The sequence below is a fragment of the Schistocerca nitens genome, chromosome 8, assembly GCF_023898315.1.
Source record: "Schistocerca nitens isolate TAMUIC-IGC-003100 chromosome 8, iqSchNite1.1, whole genome shotgun sequence".
NCBI classification, from domain to species: Eukaryota; Metazoa; Arthropoda; class Insecta; order Orthoptera; family Acrididae; genus Schistocerca; species Schistocerca nitens.
In genome coordinates, this window is record NC_064621.1 from 33,437,752 (window position 1) to 33,465,715 (window position 27,964).

Consider the following 27,964-nt stretch of genomic DNA (forward strand, 5'->3'; position numbering starts at 1 on the left):
TCCTCAGAGACATTTTTTTCGGATCTAGCAGGACGATTACCGTCGCTTATCATGTCCTACAGCTCCTGAAAGCTAACCTCAATAGTAATGGTTTAACAAATTGTTGTCGTCCACGAAATTACAGGCCCCTGCAAGTTATTGCCAGGTATTAATAATTTCTAGCGGAAGGTTTTAACCAACCGGTAAAAATTTGAACGCAACGGATGACGAAATTTTTTCAGAAGCACTACAGAAGGCACCTATGCAGGGTTTATTAGGCAGCATAGAGCTGTTGTTTACTTTCATGCCTCAGCATTAAACTGTGGTACTGACTTTCACCTCTTCTTTATGATGAAGGGAGGAAATAATTAGTCGAGGGTATAGGTTAATTGATATTTATTCAATACCGATGGCATTTCAATAACTAGCCGTGTGTCTGTTGGAATATACACCATCACAATTGGTCTCTCTAGTTAACATGATTCACTTTCGTCATGTAATTATGGAAAGGGAGAGGGGAGTGCAGACCTCGCTTCAATGTAAATTTATGCAGGCACCCAATTAAACCTAAACCCATGCTTATTACAATCAATTACTATAGGTCACGCAGAACAAATTCAGCAAAGACACTACAAGCGAAGAGTATTTGCCTAAATATTTCAATTTTCGTTAAAAAGTACGCTGAAGAAAGGGGAGCAAGTGGTGCACATAATGATGACTGCCAATTTTAGTTTAATCTTGCTTTCAGAAACAACACTGCGTTACTGAGCGGGGAAGTTTGGGTTGGGGGGGGGGGGGGGGAGAACATCTACTATCATATGGCGGGAAAATTTTGCAGGTCTTTATTCCACCAAGGCACAAACGCAAAGTTCTTACTAAAATGTGACTAAATTATGAAAATAAACTCCCTTATCGGGGTTTGCTGGTAACTTCACACCTGATTTCATCTGGACTTTATTAACGAGTAGTTTTGAGACATTCTGATATCTTTGTTAACATTACCAAAATCGAGAGCTGCATTTCCACGTCTGTCCAGAGCCGCTACCCAGGAACAAGTGGACCTGCGGACACATCGCCTAACCGTTGTTCGTCCAAAAAGTGGTGGAGGGGATGGTTCGCCAACCTGACAGAGCCAATACTCGTGCCTTCGCGACCTCTCTGACCCGAGTTGCACACTACCTTTGTGTTTAGGAGGTTGGTACTATCCTGCCACAGAACCACTCTACTCATGCAATGCTACGACCTCTTTCTGCTACTTCACATAATATCTCATTCATACAGCCCAGGTTGCACAAGGGAAGCGATACAGCGAAACGTGGCACACACGAAACAAATATCAATGAATAAATAAACACCACTTGGTCCATTCTCTTCTGCTTGTTACCAACAGACTTAGTTCTGCAGAGTAAAAAAGCACTCTCGCTATAATTCTCTGCTATCGGAATTTATTGAGAAAAATATGGAATGAGACAACCAGTTCCGTTTCAATGTCACATAAATGTTCGATGGGATTCATGTGGGGCAATCTGGGGTATCCAAATGATTCGCTCGAACTGTCCAGAATGTTCTGACGTGGTACAATTTCATTCATAAAAATTTCAGTGTTGGTTGGAAACATGAATCCATGAATGCCTGCAAATGGTCTACTCCACTCAATGATTGTTTCAGTTGGACAGAAGGACTCAGTCGATTCCATGCAAACACAGCCCACTCCATTATGGATCCACCACCAGCTTGCACAGTGCCTTCTTAACAACTTGGGTCCCTAGCTTTGTGCGGTCTGTGCAACACTCGAACGCTATCATCAGCTCTTATCAGCAGAAATCGGGACACATGACCCGATATCGTCACGAGCCAAGGAGAAAAATGTCGTGCTGTCAGCAAAGACACTCGCGTCGGTCGTTTGCTGCCATAGACCATTAACGCCAAATTTTGCCGCACTGTACTAATGGACACGTTCGTCGTACGTCTAACATTATTTTCTGCGGTTATTTCAGGCAGTGTTGCTTGTCTGTTACCACTGACAACTCTACGTAAACGCCGCCGCTGTGGGTCGTTATGTGAAGGTTGGCCACTGCGTTGTCAATGGTGAGAGGTAATCCCTGGAATCTGGTATTCTTGGCACATTCTTGACACTCTGGATCTCGCAATATTGAATTCATTAATTATTTTAGAAATGGAATGCGTCTAGATGCAACTACCATTCTGCGTTCAAAGGCTGTTACCTCCCGCCGTGCGGCCATAATCACCTAGGAAACTTTTTTCCATGAATCATCTGAGTACAAATGACAGCCCCGCCAATGCACCACAATTTCATACCTCGTGTGCAAGATACTACCGCCATTTGTATATGTGCATACCGCTATCCCACGAGTTTGTGAGCGCGGTGTACAGTCACTTAGTTCTTGAATTTCTCGCCGGAGCGCACGCCAGCACGTGCCCTTAATGTCCTGTACTCAGTAGGGTCCTAGGCCCTGTAAGACAAAATTAGAAAATATGTTAGCCTATGTGAACCCTGATCGCTCATTCTGAAGTTCAACAAATATAATGCGTCGCATAGGTTTCTCTCTAGTACCGTTGTTAGCCTAACAAGAATTTGAAAATTCATGGAACTACTGACGATTTGTCAGTCAGGACTGAATAAATAATGTCAGTCACGTTATTAACAAACAGTTAGTGTTCACCTTCCCATAGTCCATGGTATAGTGCGAAATGAGTACCACTTTCAAATGGTTGAAATGGCTCTAAGCACTATGGGACTTAACATCTGAGGTCATCAGTCCCCTAGACTTAGAACTACTTAAACCTAACTAACCTAAGGACATCACACACATCCATGCTCGAGGCAGGATTCGAACCTGCGACCGTAGCAGCAGCGCGGTTCCGACTGAAGTGCCTAGAACCGCTCGGCCACAGCTGCCGGCTCTACCACTTTCAACCCGACTTCTTCTTTATCGACTATGTAATGAAACTGGGCATTGTCTAGATATATTCTGACTTAGAAATCGTATCTCAAGAGAGACTTTCGATAGCTGTAACAGCACTTGCACTACGATAGTGTATTTGCGCACGGACGTACCGAGAGGGTGGCGATATAGGCCCGCACCAATGGCGCAGGCACACAAGGGGAGCAAAAACTAACTAAAACAAAAAAGAGACACTGTTACAGACCTGTCGGGGAGCGGCATGTGAGTGCTCCTGTCCCTCGTGTTCCCATCTTTTACCTATGAGAAGCAGGCTCCCCTCAGCTGACGCCTGAAAAGGCATGCTGTCGTCACGGTGTCTTTTCTAGAGTGTCATTTCGTCCATAAATATCATAAAGAAATGGCTACTACAGAACGGACATCTACCGCTAACATGGTTTATGTTTAACAGTACACTTGGTTCATACGGCTGACAACTACGCATTTCGCTCATGTTCAACAATGGGTTTTTACAGCTACTTCGCTACGGTGTCGTAGGATCTCAAAGGTCGGCGAACGGGTGCTAAATCAAATATACTGTTTGACCGAAGGCTTCCGATTCGAACCGACTGAGGGTGAGCGAGATACGCCTGTGTACGAAACAGGCAAAAATGGTTGAGGAGATACCAGTTTACTTGCTCCTCTAGCAAGTTCGTTTGCTGCACCCAAATTTAGGTTGGTTCCATGCGTCGTGTAGATAACAAAGAACTCATGAAAAAGCCTTCTGTGAGTGATTAATAATATTGCGGGAAGTGTTAGCGGTAGTGCTTATAGACAGTTGTACTCATTTCATTTAAGTCAGACCCGCTAAACAAATGTATGTTCTGCAATTGGCTGTTGGTCATCGGCTGCACTGCTCAAGCGTTGGGATCTTAACGACCACTAGGAATTGGCCTTACATATGTAATAGGTCTTTTGCTATTATTCTATCGCGAAAGTAACTCTGACACACGTTAAAGCATCGGAAGTGTCAAGTTTCTTTGCTAAAATCTGCGCTAAGCGCATAAATCATGTACCGGATGGTTATATCGATACGATAACGCGTTAAAGCGGAACCAATTTACGCTTGAAAGATTAGTTCCAATTATGGCCATCGGGTGCAATTCTGTCGCTGTACACTATTTGTGTGCCGGTATGACATCCACGCTGTCATTTGGCAAGCCATAACGCGAGGGAACTGTTCTGCTATCGAGAAGAGAGACCGTGTGCTGTTAGGGGTACTGTTTTATGTGAACGGCAGCAGCAGCAGTTACAGTGCTGCACTGAGAGAGTATCGCCGACTGAACGATCTGAGGAGTGGCCCGATGACATTAAATGAGCTAAGTGTGGCAATTGGAACAGGAAGGCGTCCTATCCCGGTGTGGAAGTCGCTGACGACGTTGCTGTTTCTGAAACTGATCATGCAGCACGTGCCCGCAGAAGTGCTAGAGCTCGTGCAGTGTCACGAGAATTGTCCATCGCATGGTCAGCAGAACGAAAGTTTTGCTGTCTATTTTAAAGTGGTACGTGAAACATCATGGTCCGCAGCAACCTTCTGAATTTGCTCGTCGGTTTCTGGTACGGATCTAAGTTCATTACATGTGGCCGGGCAACTACAGATTGCACTGGATACGCAGAACTGCCGAATTTGGGGTAGTGTTAAACCGTGTGTTGTGCTCGAAAAGCCATGATAATCGACGTCGGTGCTGCAACCGTGGTCTAGGGGTAGCGTATTTGATTAGTAATTAAAACGTCCTCGGTCTCGGGTTTGAACCCCGCCATCTTACATTTTGTATAAAAATCATCAGCAATGGCAGCCGAAGACTTCCGGCCTAAGAAGTCACCCTCATTCTGCCAACGGTCTTGTCAAAGAGGGCGGAGAAGTGGATAGAGGTTCCGGGCACTCTCTTACCCTTGAGATGGGAAACTTCCACTAAAGGCGGAAGAATCAGCAATGATCAACGGCATAAGAATACAGAGGGCAATGGAAACCACTGCATTAAAGACGCACAACGTGTATTCACAGGATCTGTGACCTTTAATTAAAAAGTGTCATGATGATCTCCCCATTGGCAAAATATTCTGGAATAGTCCCCCGATCGAATGTCCACGAATGGAAAGCCAAGGGGGAGGTGACCATGAGAAAAAGATTGGATAACCAACGAAAGGATAATGTTCTACGAGTCGGAGCGTGGAATATCGGAGTTTTAACGTAGTAGGGATGCTAGAAAATCTGATCAGGGAAATGCTAAGGCTCAGTCTAGATACAGTGGAGGCCAGTGAAGTGAAATGGAAAAAAGACAAGGATTTATGGTCAGATGAGTACAGAGTAATATCAATAGCAGAAGAAAATCGTATAACGGGAGTAGGATTCATGACGAATTGGAAGGTAGGACAGAGAGTGGGTTACTGTGAACAGTTCAGTGATATTTTTGTTCCGATCAGAATCGAGAGCAAACCAACACCGACAACTACAGTTCAGAGATACATGCCGACGACACAAGCCAAAGATGAAGTGATAGAGAAAGTATATGAGAACATTCAACGTATAATTCAATACGTAAAGGGAGATGAAAATCTAATACTCATGTGGTACTGGAATGCGGTTATAGGGGAAGGAGTAGAAGAAAGGGTTACGGGAAAATGTGGACTTGGAACTGGGAATGAGAGATGAAAAAGACTAACTCAATTCTGCAATAAATTTCAGCTATTAATAGCGAATACTCTGTTCAAGAATAACAAGAGGAGGAGGTACACATGGAAAAGGTCGGGAGATACGGAAAGATTTCAGTTAGATTACATCATGGTCAGGCAGAGATTCCGAAATCAGATACTGGATTGTAAGGCATACTGAGGACCAGATATCCACAATTTAGTAGTGATGAAGAGTAGGCTGAGGCTTAAGAGACTAGCCAGGACGAATCAATACACAAAGAAGTTGAATACAGAAGTAATAAGGAATAAAGAGAAGAGATACGCTTGAAGTTATCTAAGGCTGTAGATATTGCTATAAGGAATAGCCCAGTAGGTAGTTCAGTTGAATAGGAATGGACAGTCACAGAAGTTGAAAAGAAAAATATAGATACAAAGAAGGTAACTGTGAAGAAATCATGGGTAACAGAAGAAATACTTTAGTTGATCAATGAAAGAAGCAAGTTCAAAAATATTCCAGGAAATTTAGGAATACAGAAATACAAGTCTCTTACGAGCGAAATAAATGGGAAGTGTAGGGAGGCTAAGGAGAAATGGCTGCATGAAAAAAGTGAAAAAACTTGAAAAAGAAATGACTGTCAGGAGGACTGACCCAGCACATACAAAAGTCAAAACAGCCTTTGGTGAAATTAAAAGCAAGTATGGTAAAATTAAGAGTTCAATGGGAATTCCTTTGTTAAATACAGAGGGGATAATAGGTGGAAAGAGTACATTGAAGGTCTTTATGAGGGGGAAGACCTGTGTGATATGATAGAAGATATAGAAGAGACAGGATATCCAATTTTGGAACCAGAATTTAAAAGAGGCAGATAACATTCCATCAGAATTTCTAAAATCATTGCAGAGGTGGCAACAAAACGACTATTCTGGTTTGTGTGTAGAATTTATATAGCCATTTACCATCTGACTTTCGCAAAAATATAATCCACACCATTTCGAAGACTGAAAGAGCTGACAGGTGCGAGAATTATCGCACAATCAGTTTAACAACTCATGCGTCCACTACTGACAGGAATCATAAACAGAAGAATAGAAAAGAAAATTGACAATCTGTTACACGACAATCAATTCGGCTTTAGAAAAGGTAAAAGACCAGCGAGGCAGTCCTGGCTTTGAGGCTGATAAAGAAAAACCGATACACATTCATAGGATTCGTCGAACTGGAAAAAGGTGCAAGATATTCGAAATTCTGAGCAAAATGGGGGTAAGCTATAGGGAGTGACGGGTAATAAACAACATGTGCAAGAGCCAATGGGGAAAAATAACAGTGGAATACCAAGAACGAAGTGCTCGGATTAAAAAGAGTGTGAAATAGGGATGTAGTCTTTCTCCCCTATTTTTCAATCTATACATCGAAGAAACAATTATGGAAATAAAAGAAAGGTTTAAGAGTGGGTTTAAAATTCAAGTTGAAATCGTATCAGTGATAAGATTCGCTGATGACATTGCTATCCTCAGTGAAAGTGAAGAAGAGTTGCAGGATCTGCTAAATGGAATGAACAATCTGATGACGACAGAATATGGATTGAGAGTAAATCGAAGAAGGACGAGAGTAATGAGAAGTAGCAGAAATGAGAAGAGCGAGAAACATATCAGACTTGGGGATCACAAAGTAGATGAAGATAAGGAATTCTGCTACCAAGGCAGCAAAATAACCCACTAAGGACGGAGCAAGGACATCAAAAGCAGGATAGTATTGGCAAAAAGTGCATTCCTGGTCAAGAATAGTCTACTAGTATCAGACACAGGCCTTAATTTGAGGAAGAAATTTTCTGAGAATGCACTTTTGGAACACAGCATTGTGTGGTAATGAAACGAGGACTACGGGAAAACGGGAACAGGAGAGAATCGAAACATTTGAGATGTGGTGCTACAGACGAATGTTTAAAATTAGGTGGACTGATAAGGTAAGGAATGGAGAGGTTCGGCGCAGAATCGAAGAGGAAACGAATATGTGGAAAACACTGACAATGGGAACGGACAGAATGATAGGACATCTCTTACATCACGGAATAACTTCCTTGGTACTAGAGGGAGCTGTAGACGGTAAAAGCTGAAGAGGAAAACAGATATTGGAATACATCCAGCAAAAAATCGAGTACGTCGGTTGCAAGTGCTACTCTGAGATGAAGAGGTTAGTACAAGCGCGGAAATCGTAGCGTGCTGCATCAAACGAGTTTGAATACTGATGACAAAAGAAATGTGTGTATGGTGTGGATTTACAAGCACGTTTATTCTCTATTCGTTCTTGTTTGAAGAGAATACACCCAGAAAGCCTATGAGGCGTACCATGATGTATACAACTTACCGAGACCACCCAGTACAGAATGTGATTCCTGCTTTGGATGCGCGCAACCGTGTGGACACCACTGTTTCCATACAAGATGGTGTAACAAACATACAAGATGGTGTAACAAACATATCATGTCGCTTCCCCCCGTGAAAGATCTGCTTGATGAATCTTTCCACGAACGTGTTATCTCGAGGGGTTTTCCAGTTGCAAGGCCTGCAAGGGCACTTGATCTGTATCCGTGTGACTTTTGGCTCTGGCGATATCTAAGCGAGCGCGTTTACCAGGGACACATTTGCTCTCTACTTGACCTGAAGGCCAATATACAGGAACATTTTGCTCAGATGCCACCGGAAGTGCTGCGGGCAACTGTTAATCATGTCGTTTTACTGACGCAGCGTCTCATAGGCGCCTCCGGTGTTCATACTAAACGAATTTTGTAAGCGGGGGTTAACAACAAAATCAACATTATGCCTTTCGCACTTGTTTGACCTTTTCTGCTCGTGTCTTGTTCCTAATCCATTACATATGGAAATATTTCTGTACGTCTTTCTTGCATTCGCAGCGCCAGATTTGCACCTGGTAGCCAAAACTGGAACTAATTTCTTACACTGTAAATCAGTTCCATATTAACGCAATGGCATATCTACCGAGTTTCGCTGCTATGCCACAATTACAGCCCATATTTGACCTCCGTCAGTAGCTGCACATTAGTTGTAACTACCCGGTAGTTCCTATATGAAATGATACTCGGTATCACTGTGCTTAGTCGATATTAAACCTGCTTTTAAAATTATAAAATTTGCCAAATTGCCACAGAAAAAAATTACAGAAATGTAGTTGTACAGGGGTACATGTAAGGAGGAAAAGCAGCTTTTGCAGTTCTATCAGGAGTGCAGGATACCGTCGGTACGGTACTTTATTTGAGTTTTATCAATACTCTGACACTGTTTACCCACATTTCGTATTATTATTCGCCCACAAAAGCTATTACTAGCCTATTCACAATATATATTCAGTGTACATATTTGTCAATTTGTTTTGTATGTAAACGGCGAAAACTGTGACATTTCCAGTTAAATATCGTGCCACTTAGGCTCTAACAAGTTAGTAATTATCATTTTTAAAACCAGGTTGCATCAGTGTTTTGTATTTAAGGTTTTAAATTATTGGCTTTACATTGTAGTATTGGCTTTCCATTGTATAAAATTTAAAATTACATAATTTGGAAAAATTATAAAGAATCATTTTATTCCTACTACTTTCATTGACAATAGAAGTAATTGCAACTGGTCAATCTCAGTAATACGATGTACTTAAAAGTCCAATATTTTCGGAAACCATGTTGTAGGATGATGGTATTAGCACCACTCAAGTCAAAATTTCTACTATGTTTTTAATGTTATTTATATTAAAATTATCTGTTTGTAACAAGAAATAAATAATAGCTTAGACGGACCACACTAATTTAATAATTAAGAATGAAAGCAAGGCATGTAAAAATTGAAAGACACATACTTGAGGGTACTTAAGAGCTCCCACAAAATGTAATTTTTTCCAGGCAGCCCCATTATGGACTCCCTGCAGGCAAGAGGCGTATTTCGTTTGTGTTGTGAAAAGGATGGAATGTGTGAAGCGAACAATGCTAGAAATGTTGTGGGAATGAATAAGGTTTGAGGATAACTTTAAACAAAAAACGTGAAGAATGTCATTTATGACAAGATATCATATAAAAAATTCAGTGAACTTCTTTTGGGAAGCAATAATTTCCTAGACAATTGAAACATCAAGAACAATGACTCGAGAAGGATACACCAAAAATTTTCAGATAAATAGGAAGTTATTTTCACGTATCTTGACAGAGAGACTTGTTAATTGCTATTACTGTCCTCACATTCGAAGTAAATTTCATTTGTATGTATTCATAATAGGATTATGTCAGAACGCAGATTAATTTATCAGCCAGCAACAAACAATAATAATGAAGCAGTTTAGAAGTATATTCATATTGCTTCCGATTTGTATACTCAGATGTCGACTCACATCTGTGATAGGATTTTCCTTTGTGATTTGACTCCAGGAACTTTATTTTATGATCCTTCTCACCTGTACGACAAAGTTCTGTATAGTTTTAATCTTTGCCTGATAAAATTTCGACTCTTTTACCGGAGTTGATTGCTGTGGAAGATTTTGCATCACAACTGGCGATGAAATTCTCTTGTTAGTGGGAACGCTGCTCACTGCGGGATTACATATTGGCAGGTTTCAGTCAACGACCTGCAGTCTGTCGGTAAGTGGAAGTATGCAACAACTTACGGGAACAGTACTAAAATCAGCCCCATTCAAAATCATCACGCTGGCATCGATTGCTAATGCTCCTATACATCACCTGACGGTCATTATACTGGCAGTAGCTTCTGTAAGCTACGGTCATTAATGCAATAAAATTGTAATATCCTCTACTGAGTCCGCCATCTAGCTCTGAAGGCCATGCGATGCCGGCTGGCCACCGTGTCATCCTCTGCCACGTGGCGTCATTATGGTGGGGTACGGAGGGACATGGGGTCGGCACACCGCTCGCCCGGCCGCAGTCATCTTTCGAGAACTTGGAGCCACTGCTTCTCATTCAGCCGCATACTCAATTGCAATAGGTGTCTTAGTTTTGGTCTTACTAATTTTTTGAGAATTCAAATTCGAAGTTGTGTTTTTATCTGAGTGAGCATTTTCTACAGCATTTCCTCACATTGCCAATACAGTTACACTGAAGCGCCAAAGAAACTGGGATATACACATGGGTATTCAAATACAGAGACGCGTAAACAGGCAGAATGCGGCGATGCTGTCGGCAACGCCTATGTAAGACAACAAGTGTTTGGCGCAGTTGTTAGATCGGTTACTGCTGATAGACGGCCGGTTACCAGGATTTAGGTGAGTTTGAACGTGGTGTTACAGTCGACGCACGAGCAATGGGACACAACATCTCCGAATTAGCAATGAAGAGGGAATTTTCCCGAACGACCATTTCACGAGTGTACCGTGAATATCAGGAATCCGGTAAAACATCAAATCTCCGACATCGTTGCAAGAACGGCACCAACGACGACTGAAGAGAATCGTTCAACGTGACAGAAGTGCAACCCTTCCGCAAATTGCTGCAGATTTCAACGCTGGGCCACCAACAAGTGTCAGCGTGCGAACCATTCAACGAAACATTATTGATATGGGCTTTCGGGGCCGAAGGCTCACTCGTGTTCCCTTGATGACTGCACGACACAAAGCTTTACGCCTCGCCTGGGCCCGTCGACACCGATATTCGACTGTTGATGAGACGAGTCTCGTTTCAAATTGTATCAAGTGAATAGATGTGTACGCCTATGGAGAGAACCTCACGAATCCAAGGACCCTACACGTCAGCAGGGGACTGTTCAAGCTGGTGGAGGCTGTGTAATGGTGAGGGGCGTGTGCAGTTGGAGTGATATGAGACCCCTGATGCGTCTAGATACGACTCTGACATGTGACACGCACGTAAGCGTCCTGTCTGATCACCTGCATTCACTCATGTCCTTTGTGCATTCTAACGGACTTTGGCAATTCCAGCAGCAGGACAATGCGACACACGCCCAGAATTGCTAGAGTGGCTCCAGGAATATTCTTTCTGAGTTTAAACACTTCTACTGGCCACCAAACACCCCAGACATGAACATTATTGGGCATATCTGGCTTGCCTTGCAACATGCTGTTCAGAAGATACCTCCACCCCCTCGCACTCTTACGTATTTATGGACAGCCTAGCAGGATTTATGGTGTCACTTCCCTCCAGCACTACTTCAGACAATAGCCGAGTCCATGACACGTCGTGTTGCGGCACTTCTGCGTGCTCGTGGGGGACCCTACACGACACTAGGCAGGTGTACCAGTTTTTTTGGCTCTTTAGTGTATACCGTGTGCCAAACGTAACATTTGTTTTCCAACCATAATTAATTGAAACGAGACGTCAAGCTTTACCCTTCCGTGGATCCACGAAATTTCGAAGGTTGTTCAGGGATATTTTCTGCGTGTTTTGGCATATGGCTGGTCGACGGTTCTTTACAGAGTAATAATCTAATTATTATTTATTCGATTTGTTACCCCAATCACCTTCGCTTCTGCGAAAATACCTGCCCAACATTGAAAAAATCTCTAATACACAGTATTCAAAAGTTACAACAGAGGACACAGAGTAATTCAACAAGCCTCAGACAGACGCAAGAGCACCGTGACGTGGTTGGCGCCGCTGCTGCAACAGCTCAGCGTAGCGCCCTTTTGTCGCTCTGCCTCTGCATGCATGAGGTGCACACTGGCCAACTCTTCGTAAGTAAACCTACTCATATCGCTACATGTCGCCGATGACGTACCTCTAACATTGCCCATATTCCTGCATGCAATCTCAAGGGTAGAGAAGAAAGTGGTAGTTAATGTTGTCAACAAGTATCGTGAATGAATGGAGGAAGTTCTTTTTCAGGAAGGGCGCACAGTGCGCACCGTCTACACCTGCATGTTGTGCACATGTTTTCAGTGCAAGACAGCTACAAACATAAATGAGGGTAAGAAATCAAACGATATACAGGTATTCTGTCACCAGCCACCGGACACCATAGGTCCTTCACATCAAGAAACCCAGAAAATATTCATGAACAACTCATACTACTTCCTTTGAGGTACTTCCAGAGTTACTTTCCCACCTGATACTTTTGTCTCGTTAAGAACGACAAATTGAAGTATGTCTCCTAGGCAGCTTTGAATTCAGTTTCACATTTGAAACTACTGAACGATTCTTGTTGTCCTTACGCTCATTTTCGATTAGTTCAGTTTTTTTTTACATTACTCTGACTTAGTGAAATGTATGATGGAGTTTCATTTGATTTCGTAACAGCTTTTCATCATGGCGGATCCTTTTAGGATTTCTTACCAGCGAGCCGGGTTGGAACTTTGTCAACGATTGCCTTTATTGATTTCTGCCCTAGTACAGATTTTCTTTATCCACAGCATCCCACGTTACTCCTCCCGTCTTGAGACATTCATTAACCTCGTCTTCCCATCTCTTCCTAGACCGCCCAATCGAACTTTTTCCTGGTACCTTCACCTCCAAATACTGACATGGAATTCGAGTCGGGTGCATTTGCATCACAGGACCTAACTTCTTCAGTTTCGCAGCACTCTTTCTTTCCTCCATGGTAGAGGTAACGTGCAATTCTCCTTACATATTCGTTCCTGACTCTGCGTCCCTTGTTTCTTGTACAGCTAACATAAAGGAACTTCATTTTTCATATTTGTATTTGACTTTTTTCTCTCTTACTTATGATTCCGTTACCGAGATGAACGTCATTCCCTGCAACTTTTCCTAAGCATAAATGTTTTCCTACTTTTCTTAAATTCTTTTTGATACCACGTGGCAAGAATGAAAAAGACGCCGTCGAGTAGCGGATATCTGCAGAACACAAATGCCACAAGTGAACAGATGCGGCAGCTGCGCTGTGCGGCTTCACAGTCGCCTGCTTAGATATCGTTCATGCCATGAATTTCCGTACACATCGATAAACAATTGTGTGGCTCAATGAAGCTTAGTCTCTTACCTGTCTGCTAGAGTAGCTTATGTAGTTATGGGAACTGCAAGACATCTTTTAAACTGGTCGCCTATATTCTAGGGTGAGCCAGCCAAGAGAAATTCTTGGTGGGTAGGATTGGTTAGGGAGGGCTGTATGGTCAGTGGACAAAGCGACACGAACTGTTCTTTCACTTCAAGCTGTGAGGGGGAGTAGTGGGACAAGGGGGGTGCCAGGCTGTATTGTTATTGCAGGTTGCCTACATCAGGGGAAGGTATGCACTCTGGGGCAAATCTATTGTCCTCGTTTGATTGTGGTACTTAACTTATTTTTCTCCTTTGATAGATAGGTCCTTAGCCTATTGATCTGTTAAGTAGTTTTCCATGTTGCTGCACTTAATCTATTGTCCCCCCACCCCCTCCCCCTACCCTCCACCCTCAGGAAGGGGGTGCAGGGCCATTTTGTTAGTGCAGGTTGCCTACATCAATGGCAGGTATGCATTCAGGCAAACCTATTTTCCTCCTTTGAGTGACAGCTACTTAACCTATTGTCCTGTTGAGTGGTTTTCTATGTCACTGCTCTTAACCTATTGTTCCCCCCTCCCCTCCCCCCTCGCTGGTGGAGGTATACTTCCATGTCTGAATTACTGGAATAGACCTTGCACTACTATCAATTTCATTGACTACTTAATTAAATTGATCAATTAGTAAACCTCTCTGGTGCGAAAGTGCCACGCCTCCCTGGTAGGAAGTTCAGATTCCATCAGGACAACGCAACCTCTACTATCATAAGAAAATGGCGGGGAAAAAAAGGGCACCTCAACTAACCCAAGTCATCTGACCATCACCGCTTTCTAGGAATTGGCGGGAAAAAGACTCATGTGATCGATCATTTGGAGGGTATTCTATTGTAGTGTATGGAATATTGTTAAACTATTTAGACATTGTGTGGAATATTGTTTATTTAAACAATTTATGGGATTTAAGGCATTGTATGGAATATATGGAAATTTGTGGAGAGGAACAACCTCAGAACAGGAAATTGGAGGGTACATTATTTATAAAAAAAATTAGATTTTGGGGGTTGTATTTCTCTTGCTCATCATTCCCTGCTGTCTGGAAACACGCAAGTTTTGTGAGAAGTAATTACATACAGCAAACATGTTGCATAACCTAATGTTCGGCACTGTACTTTGGGCCTTTGCCGGCACTTAACCTATTGTTCTGTTAAGTGGTTTTCCATGTCACCACCAGTTCCTTAAAATATTCTGCTGCCATTGATACCAAATTATGTAATTAGTATTGTCTCCCACCATTTTCTGGTACACTTTTCGAATTTCACACGCTTCTGAATGCTATTTCTGGGGCATTCTTCTTTGCCACACACCCCCTTAATTTCGTACTGCGTTTAACATGAAAATTATGCAAATTAACTTAGTGTTCTCCACTTAACCCGCCGTTCTGCTCCATGTCACCCACTCACGCACTCCCTCCCATTAACTACTGTACTGCTAACACCACATTCATATAAAAAATTTATGCAAATTAATGAAATCTGTATTTTTCACATGTATGGGGTAGTTTTCCTTAATTCGCAGCATCCTATTGGGCGATGAAATCGAAGGAATACAGCTTAAACAAAAGTTGCTAATAAAAAACACACTCCGCCACTCGACGCCCGACGCCGCCGCCGCCCCACGCGGTCGCCGCCGCCACCGCGAGCCACCGCCCGATGCAAGCCAGTGCGAACCATTGCACTCACACCGCTGCAAGTGAAATTTGGGTCTATTTTCGTGTATACAGTTAGAATTCTTCGAGTGTTATACTGACGTCACAGAACTCCAAGTCGCGCTCACACTGGTCCCATACGCGATTTCGCATAGCTGTAGTATGGTCCTGCACCGAGAGAGCTGTTCCAGTGCTTCCCAGAATAACACAGGGGGCATTGCTCGCACAACGTGAGAGACGCGTCTAACCATGCATAAATGCCCAGCGTAACTGACGCAACACCACGAAGTGCATGCGTGTAGCTACAAATCCTCGCAAGCGCATATAACAAGGTTCTCAATCTTATACTGATGTCACATGACTATAAAAAATTAGAATCGAGTAGAAATCGTGGAAACTGTATAGTGTCCCAGAAAAATTTACGCGCTTTTTCTTGATGTCTCAGCTTGTATGCATGGAAATTCTTAACCTAACAGAACCTGTTTACGAAAATAGCGCAGAATAACCTCCAATGCATTCTTCATCGCTGACCTAACGTAGTACCACGTCCATCACGTGTAACGCTTCCTGCTTTCAAAATAAGCAAACATTCTCACCGCTATGTAGAGACTCCTATATCCCAGCACAAAGAATGTCTTGTGAATCAATCAAGCATTATGATTATCGAGTTTTCATCCCGAATTACTCATACCGCCAGTATCAAAGCACCTTCCACCTTTTCTTTCTTTCTGCAGATGGGACTTTCAGCTGTACAATTATTTTACACAGATTGCAAAATTGCACTCACTGTTAAACCTGCAAATTTGTCGACAGACCATCAAATACATACGAAACTCACAAGAATATTGGAAGCCAGGAACATATTTTCCAGTGTATCGACAATTTAATATTATGATTGCTGATACAATCTGACACCGATCGATGGACAGGTAATGTCTTCTCTTGACTACTGTGCTTCTGGATCGAATCTCAGTGTCTATAGCGCCCATAATCTTCCACATAAAAAATCTCTCTCACACCCTTGCGGTTATCGATTTGCTGAATCTATATGTCCCTCACGATAGTCATGCCACAACATAAACCACAGTAATTTTACAATGCAATATATACACATTTTACACAACGTAAGCCGCAGTAAATTTACAATACAATATATACAGTTTTCACAAACAGTGCTGTCATGGTATGCCTACACTCATACCAGCTCAATGTCACGATGGCCTTCAGTCCTTGGGAAGCACCGTCAGACTTTTCTCTCTTTCTACAGACATGACATTCAGCAGCAATAAACTATTTTACACTGATCACCATATTGCACCGACAGCTAAACTCGCTAAGTGCCATAAATATCGTCAGATATCGAAAGACTCTTACTCAATTACACTGCTCTCCCACTGAGGACAGAAACATGAATATTAGAGCGTGAAACCCATCTCCAACCCAGCAATATATATCGTGTACTGTGTCGATGTAGTAAACATACTATTGATATCCTATGCAATACAAAATCATCTCTTTGACATCAGTAGGCCATCAATGGATCGAAGTCACTCTCAGAACTGGTGTACAAAGACTGGCTTGTTTCCTCCCATCCGTACAAACGCGTTACTATTTCTGGTCTGGACCTGCCTGCTTGTCGAGCTTCTGCACCCATCTCCATACTCTAGGATTACAATAACATATCTAATTTCACATGGTTCACACACAGCAGTATCCTAAATATCGCCAGTGCAACATAATTCCCAAGATATAGACTGGAAATTATGTCTATACAAACCTGAAACTTTAGCTAGGTGGAACATGCTGTAAACCACTGAGTAACTAGAAACATCTAGAGGAAACTGATATTTCCACTCTCGAATACCGATGTCGGTGATGTAACAGATTAGAAATCATCCCTATAATTTACAGGGTCAAATACGTTGTTTCTCATGTCCAGAGATGAGGCAAATGTGTCTTCCACATAATAGATGCACAGATCGCAATCGATGTTGTCTCAACTGAATAAAGGCGGGAAATGTGCAGAAGCACATAAGCAATGTACCCTTTTGTTCCTCTCCACCAATTTCCACATATTCGAAACAATGCCTTGAATCCCCTAAATTGCTAAATACACAATATTTCACACAATGTCTAAATAGTTTAAACAACATTCCATACACTACAATAGAATACCGGGGGGGGGGGGGTACAGTACGTTACGCTAGCCTTTGCATGTCAGCTTCGGACGCCTCACTGTGCAGCTGCTCGGTAACGTCCATTAGTAGGACAGATTTTCCGCACAAGCAGAACGGCGCGGCCGCAGGTTGCACAGTATAACGGCCCCATTGTGCCACAGCTGCGACGCAAATAAGCGACGGGCGCGGCGATGCGGCACGGATTCTGTGGGCAGGGGCAGTGCGAGGCGAGGCAAGCTTTGCTGTCCGAAAAATGAGCAGCCGCGACGCAGTGGCGTGCCAAGGCGGCGCGGCGCTAAAGTTAGGCGGCACCTGCTGGCGCGCCGGCCCTGCACTTGTTGCTCTTTGTTGCTCTTGGAGGGCCGCGGCGATCGCTCATCCGCTCTGTCCACGCGGCGCGCGCTCCCAGCAGAAACACCCCGCGGCACGCACTGCTGACCCCCACTGTCGCCTCGGCCGACGAGACCGAAACAAAATGATGTCAATGTATTCTCCCGTCGCTGCTCGGTTCAGCATTTCATATTTATCCACGAAAGAGGCAAACTGTGGATGTCGTACAGCAGTAATTTAATTTGTGAACCGGTTTTTGGTTTATGAGGCTCCCGCCAGGCAATTACTTACTGTCATCATCAAAGAGCATAGGATACTGGTGAGTGACACAAACACAGGAAGTTTCAAACCTGCACACATTCCCCTGCAGAGCATAAATTCATTACGGTTCATAAATGAACACAGCTGAGTTGAATATAAATGTATGTTATGGTTCAAATGGCTCTGAGCACTATGGGACTTAACATCTGAGGTCATCAGTCCCCTAGAACTTAGAACTAGTTAAACCTAACTAACCTAAGGACATCACACACACCCATGTCCGAGGCAGGATTCGAACCTGCGACCGTAGCGGTCGCGCGGTTCCAGACTGTAGCGCCTACAACCGCTCGGTCACACCGGCTGGCAATCTATAGTCAGTTTCATTTAAATATTATACAACGTGTTCCACGAGGAATGGTCAGTATTCAGGTACATGACAGCAACGCTCATTTGAATCATACAACTTCATATGAACATATGCCCTATTCAGAATGGTTTCCAAGACAGCACACATATAATGTACATCTGTTTTTGTGCTAGAGGCGCGCACGTATGCATCTTACCCACCCATCATTCGTGACGCTATATTCCAGCCCAATCTACCTCACTGCTTTCAACCTCTTTCCTCGCGGGATGCTATTAAACTAGCCAGTTTAACGCGCAGTTCTCCATGGTGTGCCGCGAGTGAGTTAGTGCGAGGGGGTGAGAATGCACCAGACAGAGGCACCGGTTGACAGTGTTTGTATACGTGCCGCTTGAAGTGCCACAAATCTAGACTAATGAAGACTACGGAGATATGATGTATGTTACGGCTTCTGCGAAGGTAGCGCTACTGTTACTGTCGAAAAATACCGCCGGCACTTACCGACACATCGAATTCATGATCGTAGCCAGTTTACCAGACTTTTCACCACGTTTCATGGAACAGGTATTCTTCCAACTTCCCATTTTTCTTCTGAAAATGTAGTTCAACAACCTGTGCGGGCCGGCCGGGGTGGCCGAGCGGTTCTAGGCGCTACAGTCTGGAACCGCGCAACCGCTACGGACGCAGGTTCGAATCCTGCCTCGGGCATGGATGTGTGTGATGTACTTAGGTTAGTTAGGTTTAAGTAGTTCTAAGTTCTAGGGGACTGATGACCTCAGTAGTTAAGTCCCATAGTGCTCAGAGCCAACCTGTGCGGGAACAGCAACGCAGTGCTGAGATATTGCAGTATAGTCCTACTACCAGTACAAGGCGACTTTCTACGTGTATCAGCATCCCACGTGTACGGCGAAAATTACATTCGGGAAATTTGTACCCATTTCACATACAGCGCGTCCACAATTTTCACATTGTCGACACGGCTTGAATTTTGCCACTGGTTACGCGATAATCGTTATTTTCTTCCATTAATACAATTCACTGATGAAGCCAAGTTTACACAGAATGAAATCAATAACACACGTAATAATCATCGATGGTCGCATGAAAATCCATACGCTGCAGTGTAAACCAATTTCTAAGTTCATTTTTCTAAAAAAGTTTGGGGCGGAATATTCAGTCATTTTATAAGCGCGAATGACGAAACATGATCACTTACACTTGTTTGAAAAATCATATGCTGAACACTTTGTCATGCGAACATTTCTTTTGCCACGCCACTGCAACTTGTGAGAGGGAACACCTCAATCGCACTTACCCTAATCGCTGGATTGGTCGTGGTAGTACAATTAACTGGCCACCAAGATCGCCAGACCTTACGCCATTAGACTTCTGTTTGCAGGGCTGCGTGAAATTCTGACGTGTATAAACGAAAGGTGCATACGTGAGATGCACTGCTTGGTCGCATCACGGTTGCTGCCGCCTTCATCAGGGAACATACAGAGGTACTCAGACAAGCAACACGACATATTCTTCCAAGAGCGCAGAAATACACTGAAGGTGATGACGAGATTTTCGAACATCTATTGTGAACTGCACAACAGTAATAATGTGATTTGTACGGTAATGCTTGGAGTTGAATGTGTTAAAAATACCTGTTTTTCAATTGATACTTCGTGAAACGCATGTTATAATGTTTACTAATGTTGAAATGTCTACATTCATAAACGTAACTATGTACTGAATAATACTGAAACTAAATAACAATGAACATTGAACGTGTTCTATCTTCGAAACCATTCGGAATGGCACAAATGTCCTTATGAACTTTTTTGCTTCAAATCATCGTTTCTGCCATGTCCCATGGAACACCATGTATGCAAGTGAGTCTCGAAGCTAATTTTTTCTTCTTAATTTTTCTCGTCTTACCGAATAAATGGCTGCAAAAACAGCACTGGCGGTAGGGCCTATTAAAAACGAAGCGCATGCACTACTTTTGTTATTTATGAAGTATCATTTCTGAAGACAAGAAAAATTCTCTGGAAATTAGGAAGCAGAGAGCTCTTGCTAAAAGTGTTTTCTACCAAGAAAATTTGTAGACGTCGAGATGTGTAAACTAGGTGAACGGAGCGTATTGTTGGACAATGAGTAAAACACATTGATAGGAGCTAGAAGCGACAGAAATGTGGACACAGAGGAAGTTCGTGAGAATAAGATGCATGCAGGGAAAAATCAGCTCTCAGAAAAAATGTTAAATTCCGTTTCCCAGAGAGATAAAGGCGGAAAGGAAAATACTTTTGCTCGATGTATTGATGTTCAAAAAATGGCTCTGAGCACTATGGGACTTAACTTCTGAGGTCATCAGTCCCCTAGAACTTTGAACTACTTAAACCTAACTAACCTAAGGACATCACACACATCCATGCCCGAGGCAGGATTCGAACCTGCGACCGTAGTGGTCGCGCGGTTCCAGACTGTAGCGCCTAGAACCGCTCGTCGGCCGCCCCGGCCGGCTATATTGATGTGCAAGAGGTGTCGATCTAGGACGATGGCAGGAGGGGGGACGGGGGACGGGGTGTGTGTGTGTGTGGTGGGTGGTACCTTTTTTTTTTTGTTGGGGTTTAATGGCGCTCAACTACTGAGGTCATTAGCGCCCAGTCACAATTGTTAGAGCACATACAATCTAGTAAAACTCTAGGGGAGGGGGGGGGGGGGACACACACCAGAAAGTCCTTACAAAGATGCAGATAAAATAAGTAAAAGAGTTAGATATCTTTGGACAAGCCAGTCAAAGTTAACAAACGAAGAACACGAGCAGCTGCTCGAGCGTCATCAGCTAAAATATCCGGTAAAGTAGATGGCAGGGACAGGACAACACGAGATTGACTAAAGCGGGGACACGACAATAAAATATGGCGCACTGTTAATGCTTGACCACAAGGGCACTGCGGGGCTGGGTCACCGGAGAGCAGGTAGCGGTGGCTAAACCGGCAATGCCCAATCCGCAACCTGGTCAGAAGGACCTCTTCTCGCCGAGATGGTCGGGAGGAGGTTGTCCAAGCAGTTGGGAACAGTTTTACTGCCCGGAGCTTGTTTCCTTGAAGGGATGACCAAGTATCCCACCACAACGACACAAGTCTCTTACAAACAACCCCACTAACGTCAGATGACGGGACACAATGGGAGGCTGGCCGAGGCAGGAGGACTGCAGCCTTGGCTGCAGCATCAGCAGTCTCATTCCCAGGCACTCCTACATGTCCGGGAACCCACAGAAAGCTGACAGGAGAGCCATCATCAGCGAAAGAATGGAGGGACTGCTGGATCCGTTGCACCAAGGGATGGACCGGATAGTGAGCTCCATGGCTCTGAAGAGCACTGAGGGAATCAGAGCAGAGTACATACGATGAATGGCGGTGGCGGCGGGCATACTGAACGGCCTGATGGAGAGCAAAAAGCTCGGCCGTAAAGCTGGAACATTGGTCGAGGAGCCGGTATTTAAAGGTGGCGGCCCCGACGAGAAAGGCACAGCCGACACCATCGTCAGTTTTGGAGCCATCGGTGTAAATAAAGGTGTGACTGGCAAGTCGCGCACGAAGTTCGACAAACCGTGAGCAATACACTGCAGCCGGAGTACCCTCCTTCGGGAGCGAGCTGAGGTCGAGATAAATATGAACCGGAGCCTGGAGCCAAGGTGGTGTCGGGCTCTCACCCTCTCTGAAGGTGGTAGGGAGGGCAAAATCCAATTGTCGAAGCAGGCGACGGAAGCGGACTCCAGGGGGCAGCAGGGCAGACACATACAACCCGTACTGACGGTCGAGAGAATCGGCGAAGAAGGACTGATAAGAGGGGTGGTCGGGCATTGACAACAGCCGGCAGGCATACCGACACAGCAGTATGCCGCGCCGGAAGGTCAATGGTAATTCGGCAGCTTCAGCATAAAGACTCTCGACGGGACTAGTGTAGAAGGCTCCGGTCGCAAGACGTAACCCCCGATGGTGGATGGAGTTGAGACGGCGTAAGAGGGATGGCCGAGCAGACGAGTAGACGAAGCTCCCATAATCCAGCTTAGATCGGACTATGGACCGATACAAGCGAAGCAGGACAGTGCGATCCGCTCCCCAAGATGAACCACTAAGAACTCTGAGGACATTAAGGGAACGTGTACAATGGGCCGCCAAATAAGAGACGTGCAGAGACCAACAAAGTTTCCTGTCCAATGTGAGCCCTAGAAACTTAGTTGTTTCCACGAATGGAAGAACAACGGGACCGAGATGTAAGGATGGCGGAAGGAACGCTTTATACCGCCAAAAGTTGATACAAACCGTCTTCTCCTCAGAGAACTGGAAGCCATTTGCCACACTCCACGAGTATACGCTGTCTAGACAACGCTGAAGGCAGCGCTCCAGGAGGCATGTTCTCTGGGCACTGCAATAGATCGCGAAGTCATCGACAAAGAGAGAGCCTGAGACATTAGGTGGAATGCAATCCATAATTGGACTGATCGCGATGTCAAAAAGGGCTACGCTCAAGACGGAGCCCTGAGGCACTCTGTTCTCCTGGAGGAAGACGTCGGAATATACGGAACCCACACGTACCCTAAACTGTCGATCCGTTAAAAAGGAATCAATAAAAAGGGGCAGGCGACCGCGTAGGCCCCACCTGTGCATAGTGCGGAGGATACCTCCTCTCCAACGTATCATAAGCCTTCTCCAAATCGAAGAACACAGCTACCGTTTGGCGCTTTCGCAAAAAGTTGTTCATGATGAATGTCGACAAGGTCACAAGGTGGTCAACAGCGGAGCGGCGGCGACGAAAGCCGCATTGAACATTGGTAAGTAGCCGTCGAGATTCAAGAATCCAGACTAACCGAGCGTTAAGCATGCTCTCCATCACCTTACAGACACAGCTTGTAAGAGAAATGGGGCGGTAACTAGAAGGAAGGTGTCTATCCTTCCCAGGTTTGGGTATAGGAACAACGACGGCGTCACGCCAACGCATGGGGACCTGACCTTCGGTCCAGACGCGATTGTAGGTACGAAGAAGGAAGCTTTTGCCCGCCGGAGAAAGGTATGCCAGCATCTGAACGTGAATGGCATCTGGCCCCGGAGCAGAGGACCGGGACAGTGTAAACGCACGTTCGAGTTCCCGCATAGTAAAGGGGGCATTATAAGTTTCCAGATTCAGCGAGTCGAAGGAAGGTCGCCGAGCCTCTTTTGCCTCTTTCCTGGGAAGGAAGGCAGGGTGGTAATGGGCGGAGCTTGAAACCTCCGCGAAAAAGCGGCCGAAGGGGTTGGAGACAGCCACAGGATCAACAAGGACCTCATTACCTGAGGTCAGGCCAGGTACCGAGGAGTGGGCCTTAATGCCCGACAGCCGGCGCAGGCCACCCCAAACGACAGAAGATGGAGTAAAACTGTTAAAGGAGCTGGTGAAAGAGGCCCAACAAGCTTTTTTGCTGTCTTTGATGACTCTACGGCATTGCGCTCGGAGTCGTTTGTATCCAATACAATTCGCCAACGTAGGATGGCGGCGAAAGGTGCGTAAAGCACGTCGTCGAGCACGGATAGCGTCTCTACAAGCCTCATTCCACCAGGGGACGGAAACGCGACGTGAAGAAGAGGTAGTATGAGGAATGAAACGTTCGGCAGCATTGATGGTAACAGCCGTGAGGTATTCGACCTGACTGTCACAACTGAGAAAATCGTGGCCCGGAAAGGTCGCCAGGGAGGAGTAAAGTCCCCAGTCAGCTTTCGGTATGTTCTAGCTCGAAGGACGTGGGGATGGAGTGTGGTGCAGGAGACGAACGACACAGGGGAAGTGGTCGCTCGAATAGGTGTCAGAAAGGACATACCACTCGAACCGACGGGCAAGAGTGGTAGAACAGATCGAAAGGTCCAAGTGGGAGTAGGTATGAGTAGAGTCCGAGAGGAAAGTCGGGGTGCCAGTATTGAGGCAGACAAGATTGAGGTGGTTGATGACATCCGCCAAGAGGGAGCCTCTTTGACAGGATGCAGGAGAGCCGCCAAGGGGATGATGGGCATTGAAGTCTCCAAACAATAGAAACGGCGGAGGAAGCTGAACAATCAGGTGCATCATGTCAGCCCGACTAACTGCGGATGATTATGGAGTGTAGACGGTACAAACTGAAAAAGTAAAGGCAGAAAGAGTAATACGGACAGCTATTGCTTGGAGTGGGGTGGTCAATGGGATGGGATGGTAATAGACATCGTCCCGGTGGTACCTTTTGTGTCCCCCCCCCCCATCAATATTTAGATGTAGGGTCCCCACCACTCCTACCACCTCCCGCCCCCCCTTCCTAATGCTCAAACATGCATTTCTCACCGTCCGTTCCTCACCGATTTAGTGAGAAATCTGTATACATTGTTGCATAAGAGCATGTAATGATTAGGTAAGAGAATAATGCCGACATTACGAGCTACTGCGACTTTATCTCTGCTACTGCCCTAACCTCTGCACGTGACGAGTTATGGTGGGTGTTCTCTGCATCTGTACCAGTCGCACACTTTTACTTGGCTCCTGTACGGAGGCATGCTGGAAGCGGAAACCTTCGATCGGCTGCTCGGAAAAGCGCTGCCCCCTTCTCCCAGAGCAGGCAGCTTAGAGGTTATAATAGAAACCAAAGTGCAATAAGTTAATGCGTCGCAGAAGTGACACGACAGTTGATGACTAATCGCTAGTGGACAAGGTACCGGTAGAGCCTCTTGACTCACTTTTGTAAATAGTATTGGCAATCACCAGACAACACATCAAACGAATCAACACTACTCAAACAATGGCTACCACGGGTAATATTGTTACGTAGGAATCATGATCGCGACCGTAAACATTCCGGACCGGCTCGAAGACAATAGACGCTTACCGATCGGAGAGGGGCCAAGTAAAGGTATGCGATTCGTATTTTGAGAGCTTTTACCGTCTGAGGTGTATGCACTCACATGGCACACAACGGACATAGTCTTACGACTCGGCCGAATTACTAATCAGTCTTTCGACCATTACTGGCCAGTTTAAAATGAACAAGTTTAAAATTAGGAAGGAAGTGCTAATGTTTCAAGTGTTAGTGATTGTGAATCTAGACCTAGTGTTAGTGGAGCTGTGTCTGAAAACGAAGGCAAATATATTGATAAAAGTGGTGTGGTAACAAACATTACCGTTTCAGGAAAAAGCATCGCAACTATCAGCCCTCTTGGAGTCAGCAGTTTATACGAATCGATTAAAATAAGAAAAAAGATGTTATTTTTTGCAAAATTTGCAAACAACTATTTCCAGAACATCGTTTTTAGTTGGAATGGAAAAAGCTACCATGGCAACTGATTTTTCGAGCTGCAAGAAAGAAGTAAAAAGTTGAAAGTGCATAAAACATCAGGCTACCACGAAGAAACTGTACTGAAATTCAAATTCTTAAAACTGAATGTCAATGTATTTAGACAGATTTAAAAAGAAAAACTGACTCAAATGAAAGAATACGAGCTTGTAATTAAAAATCATATGTTCCTCCATTCCTTTGCAGTGCAAGGGCTTTCAAGGAGGATAACGATGAAAAAAAAAAAAAATGCTTTCACACTTTATAACTCCTCCGACGTGAAGATAACCAGGAACTTTTCATGTGGCCATAGTGCGAAGCTTGAAGTGGACACCCCATGATGTACAAGATGAAATTTTAGCTATTTTAAGTAATTCACTTTTTAAAAATAGATGAGGCTCTGTTTGATATAGCACTCCCTTGCACAGTCTTTAAACCTAACACTAGAATATACAGTGGAATGAATCCCAGAATGTCGATATGCAATTAATGCAAAGAATATTTTTGTTAGAGATTCACCTAAGAGATTAAATCTATTGTTCACTTCAAGACAGATGCTTCTACAAATTTGAAATTATTCTGTCCTACAAGGTGGGCCATACGGTACTTCACAATGTCTTGAGTTTTGTCCGCCTACACAGAACTACAAGAATTTTTCTAAATGTTTCAAAAAATGACGATTCAGACAATGGGGCTACAGCGAATAATTTTTAATTTTCAAGCAGACTTATGATTTCTTTTTCATGTTACCTGTTAGGTAAAACCGTTTGGTCACGCTGATAAGGTAAACATTGCACTATAGAGAAAGGTCCTACACCTAGAGGAGGCCAAATGGATTATTTCCGCCTGGTAACATCGATTACACTTAAGAGAAACAATTTTAAATCATTCTGGGCCGAGAAAGCTTCAAAATGTAAAGATGTGGATGTTGATTTCTCAAAATTACCCCATAGAAGGAAAATCCCTAAGAAATACAACGACTCCAACAATTCGTCTGTAGATACATTCACTGAAGGGTGTGATAAACACATAAGATTTTATTATGAACAATGTATTCGACCATCAGCTTCGGGGAATCATGCTTCAGCATTCGGTCATTCACGTTTGGAAACTAAATGGAACAATTTCTCCTTGATGATGTACAACATTCAGATTATATTTTTTCTTTCCACTATTCGGCACAGACAAGGAAACCTTGCTTCTCCACCGAAGCGTGTTTCATGAAATTAGCCCAGTGACTCTGCAAATATTAGTTCATTGGATGAAACAGTAAAACATAAAAAAAGGAAAAACGCCTACCTACCTGACCTACTGTCAGAACTAGAGTAATTCATTTATGTATAGTGCTGACAATTCCGGTAATGTCTTTTACTACAGATCGAACGTTTTCTTGACTGTGGAGGGTGAAAACATATCTTCGTCATGTAATCGTCTTAACGCCATTATCCTTCTCAACCCTGTAGAGCTGAATCGATTAAACTTGATCTTGAAGCTTTATGCGGCTAGTTCACATGCAGGGCTGAACGGAGGAGGTGTACATTTGCCATCAAAAATTAAGGTATGCTTCTCCAAATTTAATTATTTACTTGTCCTCTACAACTAGTGACCTACTTCATGGAACATAAATAACTTAATGCACCATTTGCTGTCATCTTTACATGCAGCTGGCTGGTTGGGAGCGTTCAGAACACCAAAAAAACAATGGCCGCAAGTAGGCAAACGCAAAGTTATCTGTCACAAATGATGATGATGAGGTCCAAAACTCCGAGGAGCGTAGGGGACGATGCGGGAGATTGCCTTCCTCCAACCGTAATGGGGATGAATGAGGATGATGAAGAGGACACAACAACACCCAGTCGTCTCGAGGCAGGGAAAATCCCTGACCTCGTCGGGCATCGAACCCGGAACCCCGTGCGTGGGAAGCGAGAACGCTACCGCAAGACCACGAGCTGCGGACCTGTCGAATGTAATACGGTACCGTATATAATGATTCTTGCCGTTCCCCCCCTTCCCTGCCTCCCTTCAATAATGGCTTCAAACTGAAACGCAGCATGAATGTTCTTGAAGCAGGATGAAACGTGTAGATGTACATCTAACACACAGATCTGTTCAAACCTGAACAGGACGCTGGAACTATAAATTTTCGAATGATGTAAAATGCAATGGGATATCAAATGACGGTTCAAGGCAATACCTGGGAGCGTGTTAATGATGCCTATTCATCATTTTGTCTGCTCAGTAGGCACCATTTCGGATGTTCTCCAATGAGTGTTGACATA